Source organism: Symsagittifera roscoffensis, chromosome 3, assembly GCF_963678635.1.
Source record: "Symsagittifera roscoffensis chromosome 3, txSymRosc1.1, whole genome shotgun sequence".
Taxonomy (NCBI): Eukaryota; Metazoa; Xenacoelomorpha; order Acoela; family Convolutidae; genus Symsagittifera; species Symsagittifera roscoffensis.
This window is the reverse complement of record NC_087064.1, coordinates 22722201-22739511: the sequence shown is the minus strand read 5'-3', so window position 1 is coordinate 22739511 and position 17311 is coordinate 22722201. Positions and strand designations below refer to the sequence as shown.

At 34.9% G+C, this 17311-nt stretch overlaps 1 protein-coding gene across 1 annotated transcript in view; it reads left to right on the top strand.

Annotated features, from left to right (window-relative positions):
* Positions 1–17311, top strand: part of LOC134842821 (uncharacterized) — a 235648-nt gene that overhangs the window by 80078 nt on the left and 138259 nt on the right. The window lies entirely within an intron of this gene.

Sequence of the window (17311 nt, the reverse complement as noted above, 5' to 3'; positions counted from 1 at the left end):
CAATTGATTCAGTCGAATTTCGGTACGCTGATGTCGAAATGATTTTAGGTCAAGATGTTTATGAGTACATTTGTCCTCTGGAATACTGCCAGGATAAAAGCCAAAAATCACCTTTCGAAGTTCGCCTCCCAATTGTATGGGTCTTAAGTGGTCCACTCCCTGCCTCCACCGGCCTGATCTCAACATGCTTGCATTGTAACATCGAAGATGTAAGTTTGGTAGAGCAGGTCAAATCCTGCTACGAACTTGAATCATACGGTACGTATAAACAAGTAGATGCCCGATCGTCAGACGATAAAAGGCCGTATAAAATTTTAGAAGCATCAACTAAACATGATGGTGATAGATACGCCGTTGGGATGCTTTGGGCCGAAGACCACTCACAGTTGCCCAACAACTACTACTCCGCCTTAGCACAACTTAAATCTATGGAAAAACGTTTAGACAAAGACACAAACCTCAGGGCTTTATACGCAAAAAAAATCAAGAAGAGTTTGACAAAGGTTAAGTCATCAAAGTGAATACACATGACTGCAAAAATTGTTCCGCTAGGGAATGGTATCTTCCTCATCACCCCGTGATTAATCCAAATAAACCCGGAAAAGTCCGCCGCGTCCTAAATGGTGCAGCCAAATTTCATGGATCATCACTTAATGAAGCTCTTTTGGTTGGCCCAGATTTGCTTCAGAGTCTGCTGGCCGTCCTAATGAGATTCCGTCAACATCAACATGCAGTATCAGCTGATATTGAAGGCATGTTCCTTCAGGTTGGTGTTCTCCCAATCGACCAACTGTCACTTCGTTTTTTTCTGTGGTGGGAGGATCCCACAACCGATGTGGTAACGTATCATTACACGCGACACATTTTCGGAGCTCGTGACTCGCCCTTATGTGCTAATTTTGCTCTTCAAAAGACAGCTCGCGACAATCAAGTCTTGTTCCCCGACGCAGCGTCAGCCGTGATGCAAAAATTCTACATGGACGATTATCTTGATTCGTTTCCCGAACTTGAACAGGCATTAAAATTAAGTAAGGACTTTGTAGAACTACTTAAGTTAGGAGGATTTAAGTTGACAAAATTCGTGAGCGATGTCAAAGAGATTCAGAAAGAGTTATGTACGTCAAGCGACAATTTAAGTCAAGTTAAGGAGATTCTAAGTAAGGAAGGTCAAGAATCGCATGTTCCAGGTTTGAAATGGGATCACGTTCTCGATACCTTGGTAGTTAGTCGAGGTGTAAACAGAGAACTGAAGGATACTGTTACCCAACGTACAGTTCTAAGTTTTGTCTCTTCAGTTTTCGACCCTATTGGGTTAGTCGCTCCGTACACTGTCAGAGCCCGACTACTTCTTAAAGAGATTTGGAGAATCAGTGGTCAACAATGGGATAACCCACTTCCTTTCGACTTGAATGCCAAATTCCTCGAATGGCGGTCTGGTCTACCCATCCTGGGTCAACTGATCATACCGAGATGCTACTTTCCATCCGCAGTTGACAAAATTGAACTCCATATGTTTGGTTACAGTTCACAGGAAGTCTTCTGTGCAGTTGGTATTCTCCGTGCGCGCATTATTGACACACATGAGACAAAACTCGCCTTCATTCTGGGTAAAGCCCGCGTAGCACCAATGAAGGCTATTTCCATCCCAAAGTTAGAGCTGCAAGCTTCTTTGCTTGCTACACGCCTCAAAATAGATATCATGAAAGCATTTTCGATCCCTATAAATGATGTCTTTATATGGACTGACAGCACCACTGTGCTATAATGGCTCCATTTGACTGCAAAGCAGCCAGTATTTGTCGCTAATCGAGTAGGCGAAATACTGGAAGTTACCACTGTCGACGAATAGTATCACGTAGATACTGAAAACAACCCAGCTGATACTGCCACTCGAGGTATTGCCGCTGAAGCCTTGAAAGACAGCAGCTGGACTCAAGGTCCCAGCTTCCTCAGAACCAGTGATTGGCCCTTTCGGCCAAATGTCGATGTGATGACAAAAATAAAATTAAAAGGTCCTATCGATGATGTCATCGATACTGCCACTAATTTTGTAATCAATCCGTCAGTCCCTGAACCCGTAATTAAGTGGAAACGTTACAGCTCGTTTCTCAAATTATTGCGCGTAGTAGCATTCATCCTCCGATTAAATCCTAAATTTAATCATTTCCGTGGAACATTAGTCGTCTCTCTGAACTCGAATTTAAAAATAAATATCCCATCATACTTGATGGCCGTCATCCATTAGTCAAATTGTTTGTGGCTCATCAACACAACAAACATGAGCATCAGTCAATTGACTACCTACGATTTCTCATCCAGATAGAATATGCAATCTTAAAATTAAGATCATTGCTCCGTAACATTGAACTTAATTGTAAAAACTGCCGAAAGCGAAAGTTGAAAACTATCACCCCTTTCATGTCTGATCTGCCAATTGAGCGTCTTGGATACCGCCAAGCGCCCTTCAACAATTGCGGAGCCGATTACTTCGGACCCTTTCACGTAACAATCCGTAGGAGTTCGGAGAAAAGTTGGGCGTTTTTGTTCACTTGTTTGACCACTAGATCCATCCATATTGAAGTCGTACTATCAATGGATTCAAGCTCCTGTGTCATGGGAGTAGAACGATTCATCGCTAGGCGAGGAACTCCATCGAAAATTTGGTCCGATAATGGTACAAACTTTGTCGGTGCAGAGAAAGAGCTTCTTCTGTGTACTCGAGCATGGAATGATCTTGCGCCCGCTCTCCTTGTCCACAAAGGCATCGAATGGAAGTATAACCCACCATCTTCACCACATCATGGTGGCTCTTGGGAAAGTCTTGTACGTAGTTGCAAGAGAGTTTTCTACTCCATCCTCACACCCCGTAAATTAACCGACGAGGTACTCCAGACCACATTTTGTCTGGTGGAACAGTCCCTCAAAGCGCGTCCACTTACAGCGGTAAGCAGTTACCCGAACGAGATTGAGGCTTTAACGCCAAATCACTTCTTGATAGGCCAGCGCTCAGTTAGTTTCCCGTCGATTGCGACGGACGAACATTTCGATCATCGAAAGCGTTATCTTCGCGCACAAGGATACGCTAACGCCATCTGGACTAGATGGCTACGCGAGTACGTTCCGACTCTCAACAAACGCCGTAAATGGCACACCCCTACCGAAAAAGAACTCAAAGCAGGAGATCTTGTTTGGATCGTCGAGGATAGTAGCCCGCGTGGTTACTACCCTCTCGCTCGCGTTAAAACGCTTAACTATGGCAAAGACGCTACCGCCCGTTCCGCATTCCTTAAAACCGCAACAGGAGATTTAACCCGACCTCTTGTTAAACTCGCCCCAGTTCTTGCTCCGTTGGGGCCCGAGGATGTTCAAGATTGAAACTAAAATGAAAGCATATCAAGACCAGCTAGTCTAGCGGTAACGTACTTGACCTGAAACCGAACGGTCTCCGGTTCGAATCCCGATCATTCCAAGTATTTACTACTAAAAAACTGGGAATACACTTGATTTGAACCGGATAAAAATTGTTCCTAAGTCAAACTTGTTTTTAAATGATGTTCTGGACATGAACTTAATTAGACTTTGGCCAGAATTGACTTCTAACTTCTGGCAAGCGTGAAAATTCCCACTTATTGGCAAAAGTAGTGACAATAAAGTCGCTTTCGATTTCGATATCGTTTAAAACTTGATAATTTTGTTCCGAAAATGATATTATTCCGTTGTTTCCTCTTAATGATTTTCGATTATTCTTGAAAGAAAAATATATATATATATTAAACAATCGTGTTCTCAATCGAGATACATACAGCCAATCTACAGACCGACGATATACTCGACCGACCCACCACAGACCGAACACAGGTGGAAACAGCACCCACTTTTCGAGATACATCTCTCTTAAGATTTGTTGGTCTACACAAGCAATTTGCAGTGGTATAGTTTTGTCTGTATATGAACATATAGGTTAAGAGTACTTTTTGAATGACTGAACAAAACTAAAATTGATATCTTTTGAGGTAAAATTTTGGGCCCGAAGATTGCAGATATTAAACCTGTTAAGAATTAAACCAGATTGGTCTTACTTTTTTGTCTAAAATCAAACCAAATTTTGAAAAACGAGTTGCAAAAAATTCGAACAGTGGTTATGATTGAAGATCAAGTTCTCTTGAACTGCAGAACATAGAGAACTTCAGAAATAGAAAACGCAATCGCAGAATTTGATAAAGGCTCAGATAAATTTAATTTGCAGTTCTATTTATGTTGTTATAAAATGTAAGAAACGCAAAAAACCTTAATAAATATACCAAATAGCTTGAACACAGATTTTTTCAACAAGTTTTTCCTCTCAAAACAAAAGAGACAAAAAAAGCTCAAACTAAGGAGACAGTTTTCGGTTGAAGAAGTTTGAACTTGAAAATATGTCAAACTAAAGTCATTGTGAGGCCAAACTGTGCAATTTTGGAATTGTAAGCAGATTCCGCGACAAGGGCGCTCCTTTTGTCGTCTTTTGTTCTTTCATTCTCTTTGATTGTTCCGACAAAGTTTCAACATGTTCAGAGATTTGTCTCTGGAGTCCAAGAACATACTGGCGCAAAAATGTGCGCCTATCCAGTGCACAAATTGGCCTCATAATGGTGCTCCTCCATAAAAATCATGGAAGTAACAAAAACTATCAACCAACTAGCGCCTTTTAAATTGTTCAAAAATACTGATTTTTATCCTACTTCTCTCAATTGGCCATATCAAATAGCCATTTCCGCCACAAATCCGGGAAGGAATCGAAAAACACATCGTCGATATATTTCTTCTCTTAATGTTTTTTAGAACAATAGACCCGAAGTTTTTATTCGGAAAAATTCTTGGTAAAAAGTTTGAAGTTGAAACGGAAGCAGTTTTATTCAGCATTGTAGAATCATTTTGGGAAAAATATAGCGTAATTGTAAAACATTGTTTTTGGTCTCTTGAAACAATTTTATTTATTTAAATATTGTCTCTGGGAAACTTAGAAGTGTTTTTTGATATTGTTTTCGCCAATGACATTGAGATTTCGCCAATGGCATTGAGAAAAAGTTTTCGCCAATGGCAAAATCAATCTCTCAAAATTGTTTTTGGTCTCTTGAAACAATTTTATTTATTTAAATATTGTCTCTGGGAAACTTAGAAGTGTTTTTTGATATTGTTTTCGCCAATGACATTGAGATTTCGCCAATGACATTGAGATACTTTATGCAATAAAAAGTCAATCAGCTAAAAAAAAATCTCAAAAAATCAATCTCTCTGTTTTCTTACGACCAATAAAATTTTTGACCAGATGCCTGATGATGTTTTTGGTGTTTTTCTAGCCACAGATATGAAGCGTAAGCCAGTTAATTCTTTCTTCTGTTAACTTAAAGAGCAATTGTGACGTATCAAAATATTTCTCAGTGAGCTGAGACCGAAATCGATTTTTGATTGGACCACATTTTTCACTCAAGGAACAACTGATTTAATTCAAAATATGTAAATTCTTCAGTTATTGCCTTATCTTAAGCTATTCCTACTCACTGCAAAATGTTGAACATTGATTCCAAGGTTCAACATCTGCATTACTTTTTTGTAGGCGTGGTTGTTTTTAAATCAAAAACTATAGGTTTATGACCAAGTTGTTTTTTCAATAGGGCAACTTTAAGGAAAAAAAAAGAAACTAAAAAATCAGCAAAAAGTGAAAAGCATTGACAAATCACTGACAGCAAAAACTGGAGGTAAATTTTTTCCATCAAAATTTGCCAAAATGGCCACTTTTTGCTTAAAAGCTGTCAAAGTAAAAAAAATTCTTATTCGCTTGTCTTCATTTAAAAAAACAAGCTTAATATTGTTTTTGGAGATCTTTATTTATGCAAAATCTAACTAATGACCTTTGCCAATTGAAAATATAAGAACTTTTTTAGACTAAATTTTCCATAAAAGGACACAAACTTTAACTTTTAGAAATAAGAACAGAACACAGATACAACGTGAAGATTAAACTGTCGTCTTGGCTACTTGGTGGTATCTTTTTACTTCACGATTTTGGTCATTTTTCATTTATCCTTGTTCTGTGATTATAGTCGGAACTTTATTTATTAATAAATTAGTTTCATAATAAAAGCTCTAAAAGCGCATTTGAAAGCTCATGTGATGTCTTAAATACTGTTGATGATTAGACCTATGAAATGGGGAGAGGTGGGCTGCTTTTTGAGCCACTACCAAATCTGGATTGAGATTATTGAGAAGAAGCTAAAGCTGGTTCTCATTCTGGAAGATGACGCAGAGTTCATGATAGATGGGGAGCAATTTGACTTTTATAATTTCCATCACGATTTGAATGCTTCATTAGAAGAATTTATGCGTCAACGAGGAGAGTTACTGTTAGTTTTTTTCTGAACAGTTTGCACTATATAAAGATACTTATTGGTGATAGTTTGATAAAACAAGAGACAAACAGAAATTAAACAAGAAGCATAACAACTTGCGAATAGTTATTAATAAGCCAACCTCTTCCAAATTATATAAAAATTTGTTTCTAAATTTCTTATAAGGTCTGCAAAAACAAGATATAGAAAAGCTTCAGATAACAGAAATTTTGACTTTTTGTAGTAAAAATAAACAGCACATGCATTTTGCTTGCAAACCGAAGAAATTTAAATGTCTGTTTATGTGGCCATTCCAATCGAAATTTGTTGAGTTTTGTAGCGCCCACTTGCCAAAACATTTTAGTTAGTTTCTTTTGAAGCGTTAAAAATTTTGAACCATGTTGTTGAGAGTCAAGGAGCGTAGCTCAGACTCATAGTTAAGTCGAAATGCTTTTTTTAGGAAAATTTTAAAGCTCTAATGTTTAACAGAATATCCTTTTTTGATTGCATCTTGGTATCGATACCCTATTTGAGTTCAATTCAATTTTTTCAGCTAATTGTTTTCACTGTCAATTTTAATTTTTGCAGTTTGTTTTTTGATTTTGTTTCAAGTTCAGTTCATTTTTTGTGAAAAGAAAAGAAACTCCACTATCAAACAGCAAAAGGTCTTAAGAAGCAATTTGACTTCTAATTTCGAAAATGGACTTCCATGTTCAAATTTCTCTGTGGATTTAAAAAATTACCCATTGATCCAGTTTTCTTGAATTTGTTTTTTAACCTAAAAATGTCAGTCATTAATTGTTATTGAAATTCAAAAAACTATAAAGGCAAAACTTTTTTTGAATATTTCCAAACAATAAATGAGCCTTTTCTCTTTCCTTTCGTTTGATATTTTTTCCAACTGTCAATTGGCTATCTTAATTTTTTTTAGAACAGAAAAGTTTTGAAATGTTTACGCTGGCAAAAAGAAATCCCATCTACGGTAAACATTGAAACCCTATTAAGTTAGTTTTTCAGATACCTAGGACGCTCTTTAAATGAAGACACAAAAGATGACCTGAATTGTCTTGGAGAAGGCAGGCATTAAAAACAACTCGTAGCTAAAAATCAGTCTCATGTTAGCAACTAAAAAAGCGGCGTTTTAGATTCAAATAAACTAACGTGCTTTTGAATTATTTGGTCTATGCGAAATTTCAGTAAAATAAAAAAAAACATATTGCAAAATGAAAGGAAGCGTGCAAGTTTTCATGCAATTTTCGTAAAAAATAAGGGTTTGAGGGGTGTCGTGGTACAAAAGACGGCAAACTAAAAGCAAGAAAAAAGCCAAAGTAATTTCGTGTTCTCTCTTCTAGATCAATGTACTTCAAACATTTCTCCATTGGTGTAAATCATTAAAAATTGGAGTTTGTACCAAAGAAATACAAAAAACATTAATTTCAAAATTTTCTTTAAGCAACACTTGATACAGTGTGAGTGTACATCTAAGAGAGAAACTTACCGATATGTGGTAGATCTCTTCAAAATATATAAATCTAAATAAAGATTGACGAATCTTTGATACCACGAGTCGAGAAATTGCACCTAAATTGATACAAAACTTGAGCACTTTGAGCGTTTTCTTAGACAATTGCGATCAAAAACATCATTCGAAATGAGCGGTTTGAGCAGCTTTCGAGCGTTTTCCCACAGATAATTGTAAGGTTTTTTCTTACAGAAATCGCGCTAGATTTGAAAGATTTTTGTGCGGTTTATTTAGAAAAATCACTCAAAAATTGTTTAGATTTTGCGCGATTTTTGAATTATTTGTAAATAAACCGTTCAAAAACCGAACCGCTCAAGTTTTTGTTCAAAAAACGCTCAAAAACCAATTAAACGGATCAGTTGAAGCCAGACTTTGAGCGCAATTCTTTAGAAAAGCTCAAAAAGTGCCTCAAATTACATATAACAATTTTGTACATACATATTTACATATATACATTTAAATACATACATACATACATACATACATACAAACACACATACATACATACAAACATTCACACACATACATACATACATACATACAGACAGACATACATACATACATACATTCATACATACATACATACATACATACATATATACCTACATAAATACATACATATATACATAGATACATTCTCACATACATACCTACATACATATACACATAGATACAAACATACATACATACACACATATATACATACATAAAAACGTACATACATACATACATACATACATACATACATATTTAAATACATGTATACATACATACATACATACATACATACATACATACATACATACATACATACATACATACATACATAAATTTATACATACTTACATCCATAAAACAATAGCTTGAATGGCTCAGTTTGAAACAAACTTATATGGTTCGTGTTGCTCATTTTTTTTCCGGAAAAAATCTCAAAAGTTTTTCACACTCAAGTTGATTTTTTGCAGTTTTACTTTGGTAATTCAATTCAAAATCGTATGCTAAAATGAAAAGCAAAATTAATTCTCCAAGTTTAAGGAATAAATAATATTGCAAAAAAATCAAAAAGTCCCAAAGAAAGTTTCCTGACTAATTTTCTTAAACTTTATAGACTCACGTTCAGCAAAGCTTGATTGAATTTATTCACCTCATCCGTTTTGATTTTTCTCTAGATCACGGAGAATTAGAATTAGTCATCTCACCACTATGCTCACCATAAGTTAACTCAATTGTATTCCGCATAAGGTTTTCAAATCAGATAATTTTTTCGCATTTGGCGTTATCTGGTTACTTGTCTAAACCAAAAATTTGAAGAAAAAAATGAAGTCTCTATCATAACATTATGTGCTACTTGCAATGCAACCAATAAATTAAAAATGATGAGATAATGGCTCAATGGAAAAAAATACTTTTCACCTTGTAATTAGATTTTTTCAATTTGGCTTAGTGAAATGACCTCAAGAATACTAGTTAGTTGAAATATTGTTAAATAATTGATAAATTTTCCTATTATTGTTCGATTGATACACTTTTTTGGGTTGTGTATTTTTATCTACAATTCAATCGCAGTTGCTACGAGTTGTAAATTGCAAGAACTCTTATACTTGGTCAAACCCGGCCATTCCTGGTGCACCTACGCGTACTTTTTGACGCTAGAGGGCGCCAGGAAACTAATAAGCACTGAAATTCTAAAACAGATGATTCCCGTGGATGAGTATTTGCCATTAATGTACAACAGGGATATACTTTTTAATGACAAATTCGATCTCCTCACATTTTGAATTAATGGGAAAGCTTAAAATTTTGTGCCCCTTCCTGTACTGTGACTATAATTCTATTTTCCAAATTATATCAAAAGGTGATGACTTTTTATTGATTGTTTCTAAGCCAATAAGTTTTCGGAAGGTTAATTTTTTAAACAAACTGGTACAAATCTACAAACATAATAGATACATTGGTGATGAAAATATTCACTTTCAAACTGATACATTGGAAAGTCATTCAATTTTTTTTTCACGGATCCTTTTCGTATGCCGTTGGCTTGCTGTTTACAATCTTGTTAGCATGCCCAGGTACGAGTCGGGCGGGGTCGGAAAACTCCGAAAACATACTTTTCATGTTCTCTAGTTTTGGTTAAAAAAACAATTGTTACATCCATTCTTTAAATTTATTTTTTGAAATATCAGTGAAATAGGCATGAACGAAAAACCACTTTGGCCCAATAATCTGTTTATTCATGTATGAAAAAAAGTGTGCATAAAAAGTATATCCCTAACCATACACACAGACATGCTTACATGAGAGGGTGGCCTGCGTCTCTTAGTAGAGGAAACAGTTCGCAGAGAGTGATGCTGAATGCCTATGCGGTCATGTGGGATCTGGCCACTCAGAGCGGACCAATGAGGTAAAAGTAAAAACAAATAGTTTCACAACTTATAAAACATTCCCCGCTAAACACGAGACAAATCGATCCAAGGCAATTTATCCATGACTATTTCTCAGGGGAGCTACTCATTCCATAAGCACCGAATGGCAAAAATGTATATTAGATTGACACATTTGTAGAGGTCAAATTAAAATTATTAGTTGCTAATTATTGGTCATTCGGTCTTTTGCCGTGAAAACCTCCCCCTCCATCCACTCCATACGCATAATTTACAAAAAAGTTGCATCAACCTAATAAAGTATGCTTTTTTCCATATCCATCCAATTTTAGCCGAGGTGTTGAATCAACAGATGCTCACGATTACATGGCTTGGCGAAGGTAATGTTAGTTGTTTTTACAGAATGTACATTTTTACAGTGTTTTGTGTGAAACCATTTGACTTTGAAACCATAACAATAATGGAAATAAGTTTGAGTTCATTCTCATCACTGAATTCACCAACGTCTTCATTTTCAACATGATCGTCGACAATATTCGAGTATAAATAAGGGTTGGAGACGAAAGAAACACTTCGAATTCCGATGGATTTTGAAACAGTTTAGTCATAACTCTAGAAGGACATTCTTAGTAGAAAGCTTGAATGCAAATCATATGATATTCACAAAGAGTGTGGACGGTAACAATTGGCAAATGATAAGCAAAGACTAGAAAAAAACTTACAAAACGAAAACTGATTAACCTTTTTTAGAACAAAACAATCAAAAGTAAAGAAACAAACAGATACGATTTTTTTTTAAAAAATCTCTTGTTAGGATTGGAACATGCGAGTAATTAAAATAAAAAACCATAAAGTCGAAAGATTTTGAAAATAGATCAATTTGAAGGACAAGGGAATCAAAGAGGTGAAAAGTATAGGGAAAAAAATGGAATGAAAAAAAAATCGGAAAGGAATGGAAACACTAAAATCAAACGTCACCAAAATATAATGATTTCAACAAATCAGTCGCAAAAACAACCGCCAGAGCATACCAATCCATTAACGGAAAAGAACCGAATAATAGTCGGCTGAATCATTAGATTTGGAACAAACAAAAAGTATACTCCATAATCTGGGTGATGAGTTCATTAACATTTTTTTTTCTCTTTCTTGTCTAATTTTGGGTGCCAAATCAACATAACCGCAAGTTATGCTTTTTTTCTTGAATGTAGCAGTAAAACCTCATAACGTAATACTAAAAAAATACTGACTAAAACCAAAAAAGATAAAATTATATACTACAAAAATATTTGAACAGAACATTGAAGCACTTCTAGCACACGCAGGATCACACAGGGATGTTTTTGTTGTGCGAAAATAGGACATTGGATCAAAGATTGCGCAAAACAAGGAACTGATAACAAAAAGTAGGGCGGTTATCAAACAAAAGAAAAAAGAGGTTTTTTTGAACGGATAACTAACAAGACATAAAACGTCAGACCAGGGCTTGGATAAGATCTGCAAACATCCAATCAAAGCCAAAAATACCAATTAATTAGCAAAGTTATCCAAACACCAACAAAAAAATTACGGTTTTTATCAAACTTCTCGAAAGAGAAACAAAAAAATCACGTTAGAAAAAATTAGAAAATTAACAAATGAATAAATCAAATTTGGTCAGTTAGGGTAAGGCAAGCAAGTTTTGATAAACTATTCCCGTAGAAGTCGTAAGTCGAGACCTTGTCTTTAATTTCAACATGATTCACGACCATATTCCAGTATACTAAGAACTGGAGACAAAAGAAACTCTTCGATTTACGATGGATTTTTAAACATTTTAGTCATAACTCTAGGAGGACATTCTAAGTAGAAAGCTTGAATACAAAGCATATGATATTCGCAAAGAGTGTGGACGGTATCAATTGGCAAATGATAAGCAAAGACTAGAAAAAAACTTACAAAACGAAAACTGATTAACCTTTTTTAGAACAAAACAATCAAAAGTAAAGAAACAAACAGATACGATTTTTTTTTAAAAAATCTCTTGTTAGGATTGGAACATGCGAGTAATTAAAATAAAAAACCATAAAGTCGAAAGATTTTGAAAACTAGAAAAAAACTTACAAAACGAAAACTGATTAAGAATTTTTCAGACGAAAAGATTCAAAAGTAAAGAAACAAACAGAGAGAAAACAAAAAACCTCTTGTTAAGATTGGGAGTTGCGAGTAACCAAAAACTAATATCAGTAAATCAAAAACAGAATTTGCGGAAAGATCAATTTGAAGGACAATGAAATGGAAGAGATGATAAGTGAAGACAAAAAAAATGAAAGGGAAGAAATCAGGAAAAATTGGCAACACTTAACTTAACGTCAATAATATATGAGGAATTCAAAAAGTCAGCAGAGTCGACCAAAACCATTACCGAAAAGAAACGAACATTTTTGCACTTGGGTCTCCTTAGCTCTTTTCATTAATGGTAAGCAACCGTTGAAAATAATGGAGCGAATTATAATAGTAGGTTGGTTCAAAAGATTTGGAACACCGAAAAGTACCCTACACGATCTGAGAGATGTCAAACAACGATTTATTTTGTCTTGATTGTCTACTTTCGGGTGCCCAATCAAGATAACCGCACAAGTTATGCGCTTTTTTCTTGAATAGAGCAGTAAAACACAAAGTGGAATGCTAAAAAGAATTTTGATTAAAACCAAAAAAAAAGAAAATTATTAACCAAAAAAAGATGTTTCAACAGAACAATGATGCTTTTCTAGCACATGCAACCTGTCATTATTGTTTGAAAGAGGAGCTCCACCTATCAAAGTTTTTACGGAATAAATCTAAAATCAAATATTGAAAATCTTGCAAAAGATACACGAATTTTCGATGAGCACAAAGTAAAACCTAGAAATTTATGGCAACCTTTTACAGGCAATGCAAAAATCAAAAAATCACTTTATCAAGACTGAAAATAAAAAAAGTTAAATTTTAACACGGGTCGTTAATCTGCAACATATCGAAAAAAGAGATTTTTAGATACAACAAAAAGTAATGAAGAAAAATTATTGGATGAGACCTGTACACTCTATTGCAATTAACTATGGCGTATTTGTTTTCCGGCAGGGATTAGTTCATGCCTAACATGAAAAACTTAAATATAATAATATAAATTGAAAAAAAGTTTACAAGTTCCCCGCACACGCCATATAAGGTTCAAAGGGTTAGATTTTGCTCCAGTAACAACTCAATTATGGCAAATGAGCTTCCTTCAACCAATTTGGAACAATTTCTAAGACGATTTAAATCTCCGCTTACGCAAAATGGCAATGTTTAAACCCCCATAGTTTTACGAAAAAATATGAGGCAAAATATTTTTGTTCCCGTTTTCGTAACTAAAGTAACGGAATACTTGTGCTCGGAGTGGGTTTTTTTCTTCAAAAAATTTTTGACTTTTAACTAGCCATTTTCGACAGGACTTTTTTCAATCATTCAAATGGCATTTTGGGACAATTAACTCGCAATACATTTCGCTATTAATGCTTAAGTGGAGATTTAGTCCGTCTTAGAAATCGTTCAAAATTGGTTGAAGGAAGCTTGTTTGTCATAATCATTTGTTATTATGAGCAAAATGTATCATTTTGTACTATATATGGCGTAGGGGTGGATGGTTTTCGCAAAAATCTCAAATTGAAAAAATATTTAATTTTTTTACAATCAATTTTTCATGTTATTACTGCCCCATAGACCTTAAAAGGCAGTCGAAACACTCAGCCCCCCCCCCCCCCCTGATACGAACAATTTTGCTTAAAGTTTAAGTTCAGGACGACCATATCTTTTGAATGATATACAAAAAACTGAGTCAAAAATGACCTGATAAAAAGTCGAAAATTGTCTGAAGAAAAAAAAACCACCCCGATCACAAATATACCGTTACTTTCGTTCGAAAGTCGGAACAAAAAAGGTATACGTTCAATTTAACAAGGGTCAAAATATGACAATTCAAAAACTGCTAATTAAACCGCATACAACATTTGAATGCAACATGTGTACATATTAAAAGTTAGAAAATGACGGTTCGTTGACAGTTCAGCCAAGTCGACAATGAGATGCTGGATCGGAACGAAAACCAAAGTGGTCCAGCTTCAACATCAGATCGGACAGAATCAGTTATAAACTTTATGGTTTGAAAGTACAACAGGTTCTCACCTGATAGAACTAATCACCGAGACGAAATTACATTGGAATTCAAAAAAACTAGGTTCCATTCTTACTTTTTATGTGGTTATCTTTACTATCTATTTTTAAAGTATAGTGGTTTATTTGAAGAGTCAATTGAAAGGAAGCGATTTTATTACTGACGAAGAACCGATTTTGACAAAAAGAAACCAAGAACAACCAGCTGACAAAAAACAACAAAAAAAGAAAATTAGCTCTAAAAACAAATACGAAAAATACAAAGTCGAGACAAAACGACACAAAACTGCCACACGGGTATGATGCGTCCTCGTAATGTAATGTATCAAGTATGCTATAATGCTCTTTCTGTTAGATCATATGGAAGAGGTTATCTATTCAAAACAATTTTCAATTCACAATCAAGTAATTAATAAGTTTGGTTTGGATGACGATATCAAAAATAGTCTTGATATACAATGAAAAAGAGTTTTAATACGAAATCTTTTCATTGATAGCTGAAGCTTGGTTTCAAATCTTTGTCGCTGCTCAACGGCCATTAGGTTGAGTTCAAATTTAAAAATTCAGCTTGTTTTTTGGAAATTTTTCTGTGGTTGGAGCCTTTTAGTCTATTTCAGCAACATATCTCATAAGCCCTAATATTGAGATCAGGGTCGAATCTAGGATTTTCTCGATGGGGGGGGGGGGGATTTTCAATTGTCGACCTTATGAAAAAACAGGCCGACAAAGGCGTTTTTAGGCATTTTTTGGAAAATTTTGTCCAAAAATCGAGTTTTTCGGCGCGCGCTCCCCCCTCAAAATTAGTATATATTGGAGCCAACGGCGCCTATAGAAAAATTTGATGGTCCGTCACCAAAAACGGATATCTCAAAATAGTACAAAAGGGGAACCCTTTGGATCGGCAGGGGGTCGAATCCTTGTAGAGGGGTGAGGGGGCGTTCCCCCAATCGCCCCCCCCCCCTAAATCCGCCTCTGATTGAGATGATCACTATCTCGACTTCAAGGAAAATGGAACTGGCTTTATGAAAGAACATTTATATCATATGGCATTAATGACGATATAAAATTGATCTATAATTCGAGCCAGCCTCGAATATGCAATGGTTTTTTTGTTTTCTAATCTGTAGCTCCAAAATGACTTTGCCTTTTTTTAAATAAAAACTGTCCCGAAGATGGAAATAACACCTTTCAGAATTAACTTTTCTTTTCGTTTTTCAGCGATACAGAATATTCTGAGTTTGTGGATCAATCGTACAATGATGAGCTGATGGGATATGACTATGAATATTTTGACTTCGACTCAGGGCTTATGCCGAAATTCATATGAAGAGTTCACTAGTAACCGAATAATCAGCACAACCGTAGAACAACTTTGACTTTTTCCTAAATGAGTTTTTGATTTTCAAAATGTTCAGTGTTCAAGTTTCAATTGTTTCAACTGCTTAATGTCTCAAAAATGATATGTACTAATCTTGTTAATGATCTTGCTGGTGCTAATGTAATTTTTCGTAATTTGTCGAGAAAGAACATTAATTCGAATTTGAGTTTTTAGATTATCCGCACACTAAAATAAAATCATGAAACACGTTAGGCTAGACAAAATAACGGTTTCTGTTTTAAATGAAGCTGTAAGTGATAGTGGTTGACGATCACTTCCCTCTCCACCCCCAAAATACTTCAAAAAAACTTAAAAAAAACACTCGCTTTTTGTTTTATTACTAAATTGAACGATTTTGTAAAATTTGCTCTAATCTAACTTTTTCATAGGATGAATTGATTGGTTAAACTGCATCTTTGCACCTTCAATAGTTACTGATTAGATTTTGAAGACTGAGTTACATAATATGATTTGATGATTCGTTTTAAAGCTAACACCCGAGCTGAGCAGCTCCACTCATGGTTGCCAAAAAAACTTGATTCATGTCTGTTTCTCGGTGTTGCCTGAGGCGGTCGAAGAAAGTATTAATTAATATGAAATCTAAAATGAAGCAGAGTCTGGTCATTTGTCGAATAGTGTCTTATGTGTCAAACAAACTCCAATCGTGTCAAACAAACATTGGTCAACCGTTCGAAACCATAAGTTGACGTGATCTTATCGTCAGTAAAACGCAGTCTAATTGACATGGTCGATTTTTTTTATAAAATATTTAAATATTCAAAAAAATTATTAGGAATTTCTAAAATTAGAAGAGGTGTTTGTAGTGTTGCATTGAGAATCTCCTATTTTAGACAAATTTTTTGCAGTAAAATAATACTTTTCAGAGAGGTCCTGAAAAACTTACATTAGTAAGAACAACAAAGATTACAAAATTTTTTGCACGCATCATTGTAGGTTCAATAACTGAAAAAAAAAAGAAACCAAGAAATAAACTACTCTTATCTTAGCAATACCCAGGACGACCAAAAAAGCTTGTCATACAATTTTTATTCAAGGAAAAAAGCTTATCATACAGTTTTGTATAATTCCATAAATACCAAAAACTGTAAAAACTGTATAATACCAAAAATATATATAGGCGCGGAACTAGGAAATTCTTGAGGGGGTGGCGGATTTTGAAAAACATTTTGAAAAACATGTCGACCTTTTTTTTAAATCGACCAAATTGATTTTGTGAGCTCTCAGAAACCACTATAAAAACCCAAATTTGTCCAAATTTTCTGCGCCGGAGGCAAATTTTTGAAAAAAAAGGCCAAAAAAAGGCGGTTTTAGGCATTTTTGGTAAATTTTGACCAAAAAATCACGTTTTTTTCCCTCCTCAAGATTCGTATATAGTTTCTCATCATTAAAATATCACTGAAGTGGTTGATTTATATATATAAGTAGATATATATAAGCTTCGAAAAATATACTCTGTTCTGGTTTCGTC